This window comes from Schistocerca gregaria, chromosome 10 (genome assembly GCF_023897955.1).
Source record: "Schistocerca gregaria isolate iqSchGreg1 chromosome 10, iqSchGreg1.2, whole genome shotgun sequence".
Classification (NCBI taxonomy): domain Eukaryota; kingdom Metazoa; phylum Arthropoda; class Insecta; order Orthoptera; family Acrididae; genus Schistocerca; species Schistocerca gregaria.
In genome coordinates, this window is record NC_064929.1 from 77,669,155 (window position 1) to 77,685,006 (window position 15,852).

General features: G+C 43.2%; 1 protein-coding gene across 4 annotated transcripts in view; it reads left to right on the forward strand.

Moving 5' to 3' along the window:
- LOC126293387 (F-box/LRR-repeat protein 7-like) overlaps positions 1-15,852 on the forward strand; it is a 162,913-nt gene that overhangs the window by 77,772 nt on the left and 69,289 nt on the right. The window lies entirely within an intron of this gene.

Sequence of the window (15,852 nt, forward strand, 5' to 3'; positions counted from 1 at the left end):
ACCCACCAACAAGCAACAGTACCTCCATTATGACAGCTGCCACGCATTCCATGTCAAACGGTCCCTTTCCTACAGCTTAGGTCTTCATGGCAAACGAATCTGCTCCCTGATCCCTGAACAATTACACCAACAACCTGAAAACAGCTTTCGCATCCCGCAACTACCCTCCCGACCTGGTACAGAAGCAAATAACCAGAGCCACTTCCTCATCACCTCAAACCCAGAACTTCCCACAGAAGAACCCCAAAAGTGCCCCACTTGTGACAGGATACTTTCCGGGACTGGATCACCAAGAGTGTCTTTCTGCCGTCCACCTAACCTTCGTAACCTCTTAACCTGCAAGGTGTACAGGATCAAAGGCAGAGCCACGTGTGAACACACCCACATGATTTACCAACTGACCTGCCTACACTGTGAAGCCTTCTATGTGGGAATAACCAGCAACAAACTGTCCATTTGCATGAATGGACACAGGCAGACAGCATTTGTTGGTAATGAGGATCACCCTGCGGCTAAACATGCCTCAGTGCACGGCCGGCACATCTCGGCACAGTGTTACACCGTCCGTGTTATCTGGATACTTCCCACTGACACCAACCTATCAGAACTCTGGAGATGGGAACGTGCCCTTCAATGTATTCTCTCTTCCCGTTACCCACCAGGCGTCAACCTCCGCTAATTTCAAATTGCCTCTGCTCATGTGTCACCTGTCTTTCAACAACATCTCTGCCTCTGTACTTTCGCCTCGACCGACATCTCTGCCCAAACTCTTTGCCTTTGTGCTGATGGATATACGTGTGCACGTGCACGTGCGGTTGCAGATGCGCGTGCGCGTGTATACCTGTCCCTTTTTCCCCATAAGGTAAGTCTTTCTGCTCCCAGGATTGGAATGACTCCTTACCCTCTCCCTTAAAACCCACATTCTTTCATCTTTCTCTCTCCTTCCTTCTTTTCTGATGAAGCAACCTTGGGTTGCAAAAGCTTGAAGTTTGTGTGTGTGTTTGTGTTTCTTAATGTCTCTATCAGCATACTAATGCTTTCATTTGGTAAGTTACAGCATCTTTGTTTTTAGATATATTTCTCATGTGGAATGTTTATATATTCAAGCAACTGAACATAATGGGAGAAACAATCTGGGTCGAGGGGCTGAGGGTGATACTAGGTGGGGAGGGGGATGGATAGCAGGTAGGGCTGGGGGACAGTAAAGTGCTCCTTGTGGGAACAGACAGGGATGAGGAGGGGAGAGGGTAGGGCAGCTAGATGCAGCCGTGAGGTTAGACGGAGAGCGGGGAGTTGGGGAGAGGGGTGTGTGGAAAAGGGGAGACTGTGGGTGCATTGGTGGAATAGATGGCTGTGTAGTGCTGGAGCTAATGACAATTATTAACAAAGGTTGTGGCGAGGAGACAAGAACGTAAGACATATTGCAAGAGTTCCCAGCTGTGCAGTTCAGGTAAACCTGGTGGCGGTGGGAAGGAACCATGTGGCACAGGCTGTGAAGCAGCCATTAAAGCCCTCCCTCCCTCCCTCCCTCCCTCCCTTGTCCACAGCTTGTGGTCTCACGGTCGCACTCTCGCTTCCTGATCATGGGGCCCTGGGTTTGATTTCCAGTGGGGTCCGGCATTTTTACCTGCCTCGGGATGACTGGGTGTTTGTGTTGTCCTCCTCATTTCATCATCATTCATGAAAGTGATGAGCTTGGACTGAGCAAAGGTTGGGAATTTGTTCAGGCACTGATAAATGTGCAGTTGAGTGCCCCACAAACCTATCCATCATCATCATCATCTCTCCCTCCCCCTTCTCCCCTTCCTCCTCAACCCTCCCTCCCCCTCTCCCCTCTCACCATCACTCTCCCAGTCACTGCACTCCTACCTTCTACATGCTTAACCACACAGGACACCCCAATGTGGTCGGTTACTGTGCCCCTACTGAGAGAATCTCTGCTCTCGTAGACCAAGACCTTCAGCCTATTACTCACAACCTACACTCCTATATTAAAGACACCAACCATTTCCTCCTCCAACTCTCCACAGTTTACTGCACGGTGCCTGCTCGTCATTATTGGTGCTGCCTCCCATTACATTAACATTCCTGATGTCTGCAGCATAGCCAATAGTGAACTCTGTTATTCCCAACAGTTGCCAGATTCCAGACCTCTTCAACTTCCTTTCTGGTCACCCTGACCAGTTTCATCTGGCACTCCTCAAACCAACAAGCCGCCTTCCTCAATGTTGTCCTCCACCTCAAACACAGCTACATCAGCACATCTGTGCACACCAAACTTACCAACCACCAGCAATACCTCCACTTAGGCAGCTGCCACCCATTCCATACTGAGAAGTCTCTTTCGTACAGCCTAGCCACTCCTGGCCATCGCATCTGTAGTGATGAGTAGTACCTCTTGAAATATTCCAAGGGTCTCACTGACGCCTTCATGGACGGATCTCGTACAGAAACAGATATCCCGTGCCTTATTTCTCCAGTCACCCACCACCTTCCAAAGTCCCACTGTCCAACCGCAGAGGAGCATTCCTCTTGTGGTTCAGTAACACCCAGGACTGGAGCAACTGAATCACATTATCTGCCAGGGTTTTGGCTATCTCTCACCTTGCCCTGAAATGAGGAATGTTCTGCCCACTACCCTTTCTACCCCTCCCACAGTCCACTGAACCTACATGACATCCTAGTCCGTCCCTAGACGTCCTCTGCTCCCTACCCTATAACTCTAGCTCATATCTGTGCAAAAAAACAGAGATCCAAGACCTGTTCCATACATTATAAACTCAGATTGGAATGTATACCGCAGAGACAGGCTGGACAGTGAAGGGCGAGGTGTGTTTATAGCAATAAGAAGGGCAATAGTATTGAAGGAAATTGACGGAGATCCAAAATGTGAAATGATTTGGGTGAAGGTCACGGTTAAAGCAGGTTCAGACATGGTAATTGGATGTCTCTATAGGCCCCCCGGCTCAGCAGCTGTTGTGGATGTGCACCTGAAGGATATCATCATCATCATCATCGTTTAAGACTGATTATGCCTTTCAGCATTCAGTCTGGAGCATAGGCCCCTTATAAAATTCCTCCATGATCCCCTATTCAGTGCTAACATTGGTGCCTCTTCTGATGTTAAACCTATTACTTCAAAATCATTCTTAACCAAATCCAGGTACCTTCTCCTTGGTCTGTACCGACTCCTCCTACCCTCTACTGCTGAACCCATGAGTCTCTTGGGTAACCTTGCTTCTCCCATGCGTGTAACATGACCCCACCATCTAAGCCTGTTTGCCCTGACTGCTACATCTATAGAGTTCATTCCCAGTTTTTCTTTGATTTCCTCATTGTGGACACCCTCCTGCCATTGTTCCCATCTGCTAGTACCTGCAATCATTCTAGCTACTTTCATATCCGTAACGTCAACCTTGTTGATAAGGTAACCTGAATCCACCCAGCTTTCACTCCCATACAACAAAGTTGGTCGAAAGATTGAACGGTGCACAGATAACTTAGTCTTGGTACTGACTTCCTTCTTTCAGAAGAGAGTAGATCGTAACTGAGCGCTCACTGCATTAGCTTTGCTACACCTCACTTCCAGTTCTTTCACTATGTTGCTATCCTGTGAGAATATGCATCCTAAGTACTTGAAACTGTCCACCTGTTCTAACTTTGTTCCTCCTATTTGGCACTCAATCAGTTTATATTTCTTTCCCACTGACATTACTTTCGTTTTGGACATGCTAGTCTTCATACCATAGTCCTTACATTTCTGATCTAGCTCTGAAATATTACTTTGCAAACTTTCAATCGAATCTGCCATCACAACTAAGTCATCCGCATATGCAAGCCTGCTTATTTTGTGTTCACATATCCTAATCTCATACAGCCAGTCTATTGTTTTCAACATATGATCCATAAATAATATGAACAACAGTGGAGACAAGTTGCAGCCTTGTCTTATCCCTGAAACTACTCTGAACCATGAACTCAATTTACCGTCAACTCTGCTGCCTGACTATCCATGTAGAGACCTTTAATTGCTTGCAAAAGTTTGCCTCCTATTCCATATTCTCGTAGAACAGACAATAAATTCCTCCTAGGGACCCGGTCATATGCCTTTTCTAGATCTATAAAGCATAGATACAGTTCCCTGTTCCACTCATAACACTTCTCCATTATTTGCCGTAAATTAAAGATCTGCTCCTGACAACCTCTAAGAGGCCTAAACCCACACTGATTTTCATCCAATTGGTCCTCAACTAATACTCGCACTTTCCTTTCAACAATACCTGAGAAGATTTTACCCACAACGCTGATTAGAGATACCTCTGTAGTTGTTACAATCTTTTCTGTTTCCATGTTTAAAGATTGGTGTGATTACTGCTTCTGTCCAGTCTGATGGAACCTGTCCCGACTCCCAGGCCATTTCAATTATCCTGTGTAGCCATTTAAGACCTGATGTTCCACTGTATTTGGCGAGTTCCGACTTAATTTCATCCAACCCAGCTGCTTTATTGCACTTCAATCTATTGACCATTTTCTCCACTTCCTCAAATGTGATCCTATTTCCATCATCATTGCTATCCCCTTCTACCTCGAAATCTGAAACATTGCTGATCGTATTTTCACCTACATTGAGAAACTCTTCAAAATATTCCCTCCATCTGCCCAAGGCATCCACAGGATTCACCAGCAGTTTTCCTGATCTGTCCAAAATACTTGTCATTTCCTTCTTACCTCCCTTTCGAAGACTGCTAATTACACTCCAGAATGATTTTCCAGCAGCTTGACCCAAGGTCTCCAACCTGTTTCCAAAGTCTTCCCAAGATTTCTTCCTGGATGCTGCAATTATCTGTTTGGCTTTGTTTCTTTCTTCTGTCTACCTGAGTTCTAGTGTGTAGCCATTTTTGATACGCCTTCTTTTTCCTTTTACAGGCTGCCTTGACTGTGTCATTCCACCAAGCTGTTTGCTTCATCCTACTTTTACACACTACTGTTCCCAGACATTCTTTAGCCACTTCTAGTTCTGTGTCTCTGTACCTTGTCCATTCCTTTTCCAATGACTGTAATTGACTACGTTCAACTAACTGGTACCTTTCTGAGATTGCTGTTATGTACTTGTGCCTGATTTCCTTATCCTGAAGTTTCTCCACTCTTATCCTCCTACATATGGACCTGACCTCCTGCACTTTCGGCCTCACAATCCCAATTTCACTGCAGATTAAATAATGATCAGTGTCATCAAAGAATCCCCTGAATACAAATGTGTCCCTCACAGCCTTCCTGAATTCCTGATCTGTTATTATATAGTCAATGACAGATCTGGTTCCCCTGCCTTCCCAAGTTTACCGGTGAATGTTCTTATGTTTTAAAAAGGAGTTTGTGATTACTAAGCCCATACTGGCACAGAAATCCAAGAGTTGTTTCCTATTCCTGTTGGCCTCCATATCCTCTCCAATTTTACCCATAACCTTTTCATACCCTTTTGTTCGATTTCCAATCCTGGCATTAAAATCACCCAAGAGCAGAACACTGTCCTTGTCCTTTACTCTAACAACCACATCACTGAGTGCCTCATAAAAACTATCCATCTTATCTTGATCTGTCCCTTCACAATGCGAATATACCGACATGATTCTAATTTTCTTGCTAGACACTGTCAAATCTATCCACAACAGTCGTTTGTTTACATACCTTACTGCAACTACGCTGGGTTCCATTTCTTTCCTGATGTAAAGGCCTACACCCCATTGTGCTATTCCTGTTTTGACTCCTAACAGGTAGACCTTGTATTCTCCCACTTCCTCTTCTTTCTCACCCCTTACCCGAATGTCACTAACAGCTAAAACGTCCAGCCCCATCTTACTTGCAGCCTCTGCCAGCTCTACCTTCTTCCCAGGGTAGCCCCCATTGATATTAATAGCTCTCCATCTCATTACCATTTGTTTGCCTAGTCGTGTCTTAGGAGTCCCTGGTTTGTCAGTTAGAGGTTGGGACTCCGTCACCTCCAATCGTCTGAGGGATTTTGCTCTGATTGTTGCCAGCATCATATTTAAAGTATCAGGGAAGCAGGTTGCTAGCTTTACTTGCCCCGAGTCCCATTGAGTTTTACCCCTAACGGTTGAGAGACTAACCAGTGGATTTGGTAGTCTTTGCCGTATGATCACAAAGGTGACCACGACTCAGAATATGCCCGAGATGCCCAGCCTTATTCCAAAGTAACTGCTATCCCGACTGTCGGGACCACTTACTTGGCCACTCATACGTTGCCTGTGGTTCATGAACTAGGATGTGACTACAGGAACCCACACCATGAACCACACCTGAAGGATAATTTGGAAAATATTTTGAGTAGATTTCCCCACCATGTTATAGTTCTGGGTGGAGATTTTAATTTGCTGGATATAGACTGGGAGACTCAAACGTTCATAATGGGTGGCAGGGACAAAGAATCCAGTGAAATTTTTTTAAGTGCTTCATCTGAAAACTACCTTGAGCAGTTAAACAGAGAACCGACTCGTGGCGATAACATATTAGACCTTCTAGTGACAAACAGACTCGAACTATTTGAAACAGTAAACACAGAACATGGAATCAGCGATCATAAAGCGGTTACTACATCAATGATTTCAGCTGTAAATAGAGATGGAAAAGAGCCACCGTAGTACAACAACCGAGTTAGAAAACTGCTGCGGAAGCAAAGGAAACTCCACAGCATACATAAACATTGCCAATGCCTTGCAGACAAACACAAATTACGTGAAGTGAAATATAATGTGAGGAGGGCTATGTGAGAGGCATTCAATGAATTCGAAAGTAAAGTTCTATGTACTGACTTGACAGAAAATCCTAAGAAATTTTGGTCCTATGTCAAAGCGGTAGGTGGATAAAAACAAAATGTTCAGACACTCTGTGACCAAAATGGTACTGAAACAGAGGATGACATACTAAAGGCCGAAATACTAAATGTCTTTTTCCAAGGCTGTTTCACAGAGGAAGACTTCAATGTAGTTCCTTCTCTAGATTGTCGCACAGATGACAAAATGGTAGATATCGAAACAGACGACAAGGGTTAGAGAAACAATTAAAATTGCTCAAAAGAGGAAAGGCCGCTGGACCTGATGGGATACCAGTTCGATTTTACACAGAGTACACGAAGGAACTTGCCCCCCTTCATGCAGCGGTGTACCGTAGGTCTCTAGAAGAATGTAGCGTTCCAAAGGATAGGAAAAGGACACAGGTTATCCCTGTTTTCAGGAAGGGACCTTGAACAGATGTGCAGAACTATAGACCTGTATCTCTAACGTCGATCAGTTGTAGAATTTTGGTACACGTATTATGTTAGAGTATAATGACTTTTCTGGAAACTAGAAATCTACTCTGTAGGAATCAGCATGGGTTTCGAAAAAGATGATCATGTGAAACCCAGCTTACACTATTCGTCAATGAGACTCAGAGGGCCATAGACACGGGTTCCCAGGTAGATGCCGTGTTTCTTGACTTCTGCAAGGCGTTCGATACAGTTCCCCACAGTCATTTAATGAACAAAGTAAGAGCATACGGGCTATCAGACCAATTGTGTGATTGGATTGAAGAGTTCCTAGATAACAGAACGCAGCATGTCATTCTGAATGGAGAGAAGTTTTCCGAAGTAAGAGTGATTTCAGGTGTGCTGCAGGGGAGTGTCGTAGGACCATTGCTGTTCACAATTAACATAAATGACCTAGTGGATGACATCTGAAGTTCACTGAGGCTTTTTGCGGATGATGCTGTTGTATATCGAGAGGTTGTAACAATGGAAAATTGTACTAAAATGCTGGAGGATGTGCAGTGAATTGACGCATGGTGCAGGGAATGGCAATTCAATCTCAATGTAGACAAGTGTAATGTGCTGTGAATACTTAGAAAGAAGGATCCCATACCATTTAGCTACAATATAGCAAGTCAGCAACTGGAAGCAGTTAATTCCATAAATTATCTGGGAGCAGGCATTAGTAGTGATTTAAAATGGAATGATCATATAAAGTTGATCATCGGTAAATCAGATGCCAGACTGAGATCCATTGGAAGAAGGAAATGCAATCAGAAAACAAAGGAAGCAGGTTACAGTACGCGTGTTCGCCCTCTGCTTGAATACTGCTCAGCAGTGTGGGATCCGTACCAGATATGGTTGATAGAAGAGATAGAGTAGAACCAACGGAGAGCAGTGCGCTTCGTTACAGGATCATTTAGTAATTGCGAAAACGTTACGGAGATGATAGATAAACTCATGTGGAAGACTCTGCAGGAGAGACGCTCAGTAGCTCGGTACAGGCTTTTGTTGAAGTTTCGAGAACATACCTTCACTGAAGAGTCAAGTAGTATATTTCTCCCTCCTACGTACGTCTCGCGAAGAGACCTTGAGGATAAAATCAGAGAGATTAGAGCCCCCGCAGAGGCACATCGACAATCCTTCTTTCCATGAACAATACGAGACTGGAATAGAAGGGAGAACCTATAGAGGTACTCAAGGTACCCTCCACCACACACCGTCAGGTGGCTTGCGGAGTATGGATGTAGATGTAGATGTAGATGCTCCCATGACCACTTACATTATGGTCACCAGCATCACCTGTCCCCAAGCTGTCTGTCTGCACGAATGGCTACCGGCAAACTGTCACCGAGAAACAGCTGGTTGCTGAGCAGGCTGCTCGTCAGGGTATTCTCCATTTTAATTACTGCTTCACTGCTTGTGCCATCTGGAGCCTCCCTAACATGTGTCCTTCCTAATAACACCAGATTTTCTGAATTTTGCAGGTGGTAACTCTCCCTGCAATACATCCTACATACCAATAACCCTCCTAGTCTCAAGCTTCATTAGCCATTGTCCATTATCCTTCACCCCTCTAGCTCCTTCCTCGTTATCTCTCAGCGCTACACAGTCTTCTGTTCCACCGACACAGCCACAGTCTTTTTACTCCTTCCCCGCCCTCTCCCCCACCCCCTGGCCCCTCTCTACTCTCCTGACTGCACCTAGCTGCCTTACCCTCTCCCCAGCTCGTCCCCTTATGCTCCCACAAGCAGCACATTACCAACCCCCACTCCTATCCTCTCATCCCCTACCATTCTCGCCCCCCGGCTTACTCCTTGCTCCCACCACTCAGATTTTCTCCCATCTCGTGCAGCAGTAGCTTGCAGTCTAGCCCGAGCAGCTCGAGACGGCAGTCGTGTGCGAGTGAGGTGCATGTGGCTGGGTGGGTGGGATGGATGAGTGTGGGAGGTTGGGTGTCTACTTCAGAAGGAGGCCTTTTGACTGACAGCTTCTTACTTGTTTAGCAGTCTTTTTGTTGTGCCCATCTGCATCTCATCTCCACTATATACTGAGTAGAAGTCTATCCTTTTCAAAATTTTGTCATTCTTTGTATTAAAGTCTTCACTTTGTACTGGTGGTTATATCTCTAGTTACCCTTCGGTCTTATAAATATGTGCAAGCAAGTAAGCTTGCAAAAAATCACACTATAACGACTTTAAGTTAAACGATGAAACTATGGAATGTGTAGATTACACAAAATTTCTTGGTATGCATGTTGACAGTCAGTTAAAGTGGGAAGAACATATTACAATACTTACTGACAGAATCACTACAGCATGCTATGCTCTTAGAATTTTGACTGCAGTGTGTGATACTACATGTCAGATCTGTATATTTTTCTTATATCCACTCTGTTATTACCTATGGAAAAATATTTTGGGGTGTCAACAGTAAAAATATTCAAATAGTTTTCAAATTACAGAAAAGAGCAATTCGTATAATAATCAAGAGTGGCAGTAGGGCTCACTGCCTTGAACATTTCCAAAAGCTGGAAATCCTAACTTTCCCCTGTGAATACATTTTTCAAAGTATTATGTATGTAAAAAAAATATTGACTGCTATATGAAAAATTCTTTAGTAGACAGCTATGAAACTGGAAATCAATACAATCTACATCTGGAGATGAAAAATAAAGTTAAAACTCAGCAGAGCTTGTTGTACAATGCTGTTAAATTATACAATAAATTACTCCAAAATATAAAAGGTATTGACACAATTGGACAGTTCAAAACAAAACTAAAAAATGTTTTTTAAATAAAAGTAATTATGCAGTAATGGACTATCTGAATTAAAACATGTAGTGTAAGTAAAGTAGCCTGCATTGTAATACATGAGGAAATAATTATAATATGAAAGCCAGAATTGTACAGTACTAAAAGAAAATTACATAAGGATATAAAACTTATGTAAGATACCTAAAAATGTGTGTAAATACTAATTTTATGTGTATAAATTGTAGGTATATTGTTTTGTATATGATTTTGCTGACGAAATCCCCACAATGTAAATTGTTACATGGATTAATAAAGACATCAATCAATCAAAAATGGTTACGCAATGGAACCATTCACTTCTTAGGAGATATAAAACTTTTTCCCGGACTTCAATCGAGCAGTAATCATATCCTTATAATTTGGTCAGCTGCAGAGAGAGACAAACAGTGGACACAGTTGTCTCCAATGGTTATGGTTTTAATATGGGATACTTAAGAATTTCTGCTGGTGAAGATTTAAACCTATTCACTTTTGAAATTGGTAATTGGCGGAGAATTTAAGTTCCTGAGTCACTGTACAACATAGCTGGATACAAATCTTTATGCCAAGAATTATGTCTAAATTCTCCCCACTACACTACCACCTCAACAAAAAAAGAAAAGAAGTTCTCAGCCTGCAAGTGAAAATGAGAATTTATCTCTTCAAAAACTTTTTGTATTTCAACATAATCTCCTTTGTGAATGTATGCTTTCCCGGCGTATACAGCTGGCGAAGAGTTCTTGGGCTTCCAGCCAGGTGGCGGTATCTTCAAACTGTGGCCTTTTTGACAAGTGACATATTCGTCATCTTCTGGCGATAGGATCTCCCCTTGCTCCAGGGATCGCAAATCTTTATATGGAACACACTTTGAGGAGGTGGCACTGTAAAATGCTCACCGTAAACCCAGGCACTTCTTCCGCTATGTGGATGACACTTTCGTGATTTGGCAGCATGGCAGGCAGGCACTGGAGGAGTTTATGGACCACCTAAACAGCATACATGAGAATATCACCTTCACAATGGAAGTAGAAGAGAATGGCTGTATTCCATCCCTGGACATACTGATCAGGAAGAAAGCGGATGGCACGCTGGGCCATTCAGTATATAGAAAGAAGATGCACACGAACCTGTACCTCCATGCAACCAGCTGCCACCATTCGGCGCAACGCCAGTCAGTACTGACCACCTTGGTACATAGGGCATGGGTCATTTGTGACAAAGAAAGCCTCTCAGACGAATTACACCACCTAAGAGAGGTATTTCGTAAAAACGTGTACAGTGAAACACAGATTGGTAGGGCCTTCAAGAGGAGACAGGCTGACAAATTTCAGGAAGAAGAAGAAGAAGAGGAGGAGGAAGAGGAAGTTAACAAGACTCACCTTTCTTCCATATTTGGGGCCCATATCAGCCAAAATCGGGAGGCTACTGAGAAAATCAAACATAAATACCGTCTCCCGACCACCACCGAAGACGAAAGAGTTGCTGGGCTCAGCTAAAGACCCACTCAAACTCAACACACCTGGTATATACAGCATTGCCTGCGAATGTGTTGTACAGACATTGGACAAACACAGCACTGCATCTCAAAAATGTGCAAGGAACACACCAGGCATGTCCGACTTGGACAGATAGAGAAATCTGCTATAGCGGAACATAGCATCAAAGAAAACCACACCTTTGATTTCGAGAACACCAGCGTGCTGTGCCGAACAGGAGCTATTTGGACGGCATCATTAAAGAATCAATAGAAATACGGGTCCACGAGAATCTTGTGAACAGGGACGAAGACCGGCATCCGCAAAGTCTTGGCACTTTGCCAGAAGATGACGAGTATGTCACTCATCGAAACGTCGCAGTTTGAAGACAGTGCCACCCAGCTAGAAGCTCGAGAACTCTTCGCCATAATCTCCTTTGACATTAATACACTTTAACCAGTATGTTTCAGTGCAGTATGGCATCTGTGGGTGTTCCTTTCGAACTAATGTAAAATACTAATTACAGCTGCGTTTGCTTTTCTGTTGGACAAAATGTACTAAGCATAAGGGAGAAAATGATGTTATGGGAAGAGATGGAGTTCTGAGGGAGCCAAGTGAGGTAACAGGGTGGGCACTGCAAGAGTCCATAGTGCAGATAACTCACATTTTCTGCTGCGGAGATACTTTACTGCACACATGAATGTCTTAAGGAAAACCAGCTCTCTTTTCTCAGATGTTTGCATCGAGATCCATTAGAAAGTTAGACTATTACTCTACTGTTGTTGTTTTATCCTTTTAACAATAGTTGATTAACTGATGCTATGCTCTTTCCTGTTGATGACATCATCTTCCCCTTCTTTGAAACTGAAGAGCTGCCTGTTGTTTCTGTTTACTGTTGCGATTCTGGTGTATAGTGGTGAATGTACGTTTCATCCATTTCACACACTAACACTCAAAATCACTTTATTATTATTTTATGAATGTTTGAAAATTGTCATTTGAATTCATTTCTGAATCACTGTGAACAGGTTGAGCAACAGTCTTACACAAAGTTTTCTCATGCAGAATTCATCTGACAAAATGTAGCTGACACGCTCTTTTGAAATCCTTACAACTTAGTAATTTTACGCCTCTCAGTATGCTGATCTACCGAGATAGTATCGTGTCATGTCATTCTTAAACAGTTTCTGGTATATTTGCAGATTTCGGATGCCCGTCTACTGGATTATCTCGGAAACTCTCCCGCCCTCATTTAAATTTGGCAGGCGAGTCACTGTACGCTTTGGCGAAACAAAATTGGTTGGCTTTGAGCCTTCTTCAGCAAAATAACTGTAGCTATGCACGATACCTGACTTTCTGTATTACTGAGAATTCACTCACCACAACTAGTTCAGTCAGCTGTCTACAGCCAATTACTGGACTGAGTTGCTTTGCAGTTTCACACAGAACTTAAGTTCTACCAATCTCCAGGGCACAAAAATTGTGCACTTAGTGCTGCAATACAAGGATTAGGAGGAAAATTTTTCACATCACCTTACTAAGTAGCTTCTTCTAGTTTCGTACATTTGTGACCCCCTTTGGAGTCCTATGTTGTAGGGGACAGTTTTGCAAACAGTCATACAAATTTGTCACCTGTGATCAAAACCAGTTAGTAATGACTTACTTCACGTCTTCATTGAAACACGGTCCAGAAAAACATGAATGGGGATGCGTAAAGAAATTGTGGGTCAACTTATCAGCTCTTTAGGAAATTGGACTTTCTCTCAACAGAAAACGACTGCTGTACACATGTGCCTGGGCATTATGTTGGAAAGTAGTAAAACAGACTGCTGTTTAAATATACAGTGTATACCGATGCATTTTTTTCTTTTTTGTGTGTGTGTGTATATGTGGGGGAGGGGGGGGGAGGGGGGGGGGGGGGGGAGGACAGGCGAGGGGTGTTGTCAGTGAACTGGATGCCACTAAGTCTTGTTTGCAGAGACTGTTAGCTTTCTCTTCACCTTTCTGTCACTTTTCCTCTGCTTGCAAATACCCATGTTGGATATTAGGAACCAAAGTAGCCAGCTTTGCCTTTCTTATGCATAAATAGGTTGGTCCTCTGCTGTCAGATCTCACATGGCAGTGGTCCCCATTGCAGATTGGCTGCCTAACAGCTTACAGGAGCTAAGGACATTTGATTTTCAGTACTACATGTAATTACTGTCCGAACTTAAAACAAAATGCTGTCATAATATACTCATTGGGAGGTATAATCCTAAGTCAAAGATTGTTGATTCTGGGATCCAAAGCATACACATGAATGCATTGAATTTGAGCACGATTACCCAAGGTAAATGTTTTTTGTGCCTTGTCAAGTCTAAAAGTGTACGGGGCATTCTTCTTGGCCGAGAGAACTATCACTGGATATTTCTACTTGGATGTGCTGCAGCAATGGCTGATGCTTCAAATGCAATTGGACTCTCCATTCATCTTTCACCAGGATGGGGCTCCACCCCATTTTCATCGTGAAGTTAATGGGTAGCTGAACACGGAGCTGTCACATCAATGGATTGGTCTTGCTATAGAAGGGGACAGCTGTTTCACGAAATGGCCTTCCCGATCACCAGATCTTGCTCTGTGAGACTTTTTTTCTGTGGGGACACATTAAAGATCTGGTGTATGTACCGTCTCTACCACGTGTTGTAGCAGAGCTCCAGGAGAGAATACGGGAAGTGACTGCCTCAGTCAACGACGACATGCTGGAACGGGTATGGGAAAAGAAAAAAAAGAAAAAAAAGAAAAAAAAACTTTCAGAGTTTCTCTTCAAAACGCAATATGTATGACATCTGTAATGGCTGAAAGCAAGGGGTGAGCCAGTCCTCACAAAGCTTAACCATCTGGTGAGCAAGATATATGACACAGGAGAAATACCCTCAGACTTTAACTCCAATCCCAAAGAAATCAGGCATCGACAGATGTGAAAATTACCCAACTATCAGTTTAATAAGTCACAGCTGTAAAATACTAACGCGAATACTTACCAGGTGAATGGAAAAACTGATAGAAGCAGACCTTAGGGAAGATCAGTTTGGATTCCGTAGAAATGTTGGAACATGTGAGGCAATACTGACCCTACAACTTATCTTAGAAGAAAGATTAAGGAAAGGCAAACCTACATTTCTAGCATTGGTAGACTTGGAGAAAGCTTTTGACAATGTTGACTGGAATACTCTCTTTCAAATTCTAAAGCAGCAGGGATAAAGTACAGGGAGCGAAAGGCTATTTACAATTTGTACAGAAACCAGATTGCAGTTATAAGAGTAGAGGGACATGAAAGGGAAGCAGTGGTTGGCAAGGAAGTGAGACAGGGTTGTTGCCTATCCCCAATGTTATTCAATCTGTATATTGAGCAAGCAGTAAAGGAAACCAAAGAAAAGTTTGGGGTAGGTATTAAAATCCATGGAGAAGAAATAAAAACTTCGAGGTTCGCTGAAGACATCGTAATTCTGTAAGAGACAGCAAAAGACTTGGAAGAGCAGTTGAAAGGAATGGACACTGTCTGGAAAGGAAGGTATAAGACGAACATCAACAAAAGCAAAACGAGGATAATGGAATGTAGTCGAATTGAGTCAGGTGATGCTGAGGGAATTAGATTAGGAAATGAAACACTTAAAGTAGTAAAGGAGTTTTGCTATTTAGGAAGTAAAATAACTGATGATGGTCGATGTAGAGAGGATATAAAATGTAGACTGGCAATGGCCAGGAAAGCGTTTCTGAAGAAGAGAAATTTGTTAACATCGAATATAGATTTATGTATCAGGAAGTCGTTTCTGAAAGTATTTGTTTGGAGTGTAGCCATGTATGGAAGTGAAACACGGACGATAACTAGTTCAGATAAGAAGAGAATAGAAGCTTTCGAAGTGTGGTGCTACAGAAGAATGCTGAAGATAAGGTGGATAGATCACGTAACTAATGAGGAGGTGTTGAATAGGATTGGGGAGAAGAGAAGTTTGTGGCACAACTTGACTAGAAGAAGGGATCGGTTAGTAGGACATGTTTTGAGGCATCAAGGGATCACAAATTTAGCATTGGAGCGCAGCGTGGAGGGTAAATATCGTAGAGGGAGACCAAGAGATAAATACACTAAGCAGATTCAGAAGGATGTAGGTTGCAGTAGGTACTGGGAGATGAAGCAGCTTGCACAGGATAGAGTAGCATGGAGAGATGCATCAAACCAGTCTCAAGACTGAAGACAACAACAACAACAACAACAACCCCCAATAGTTCCCTCCAGTACTAAACC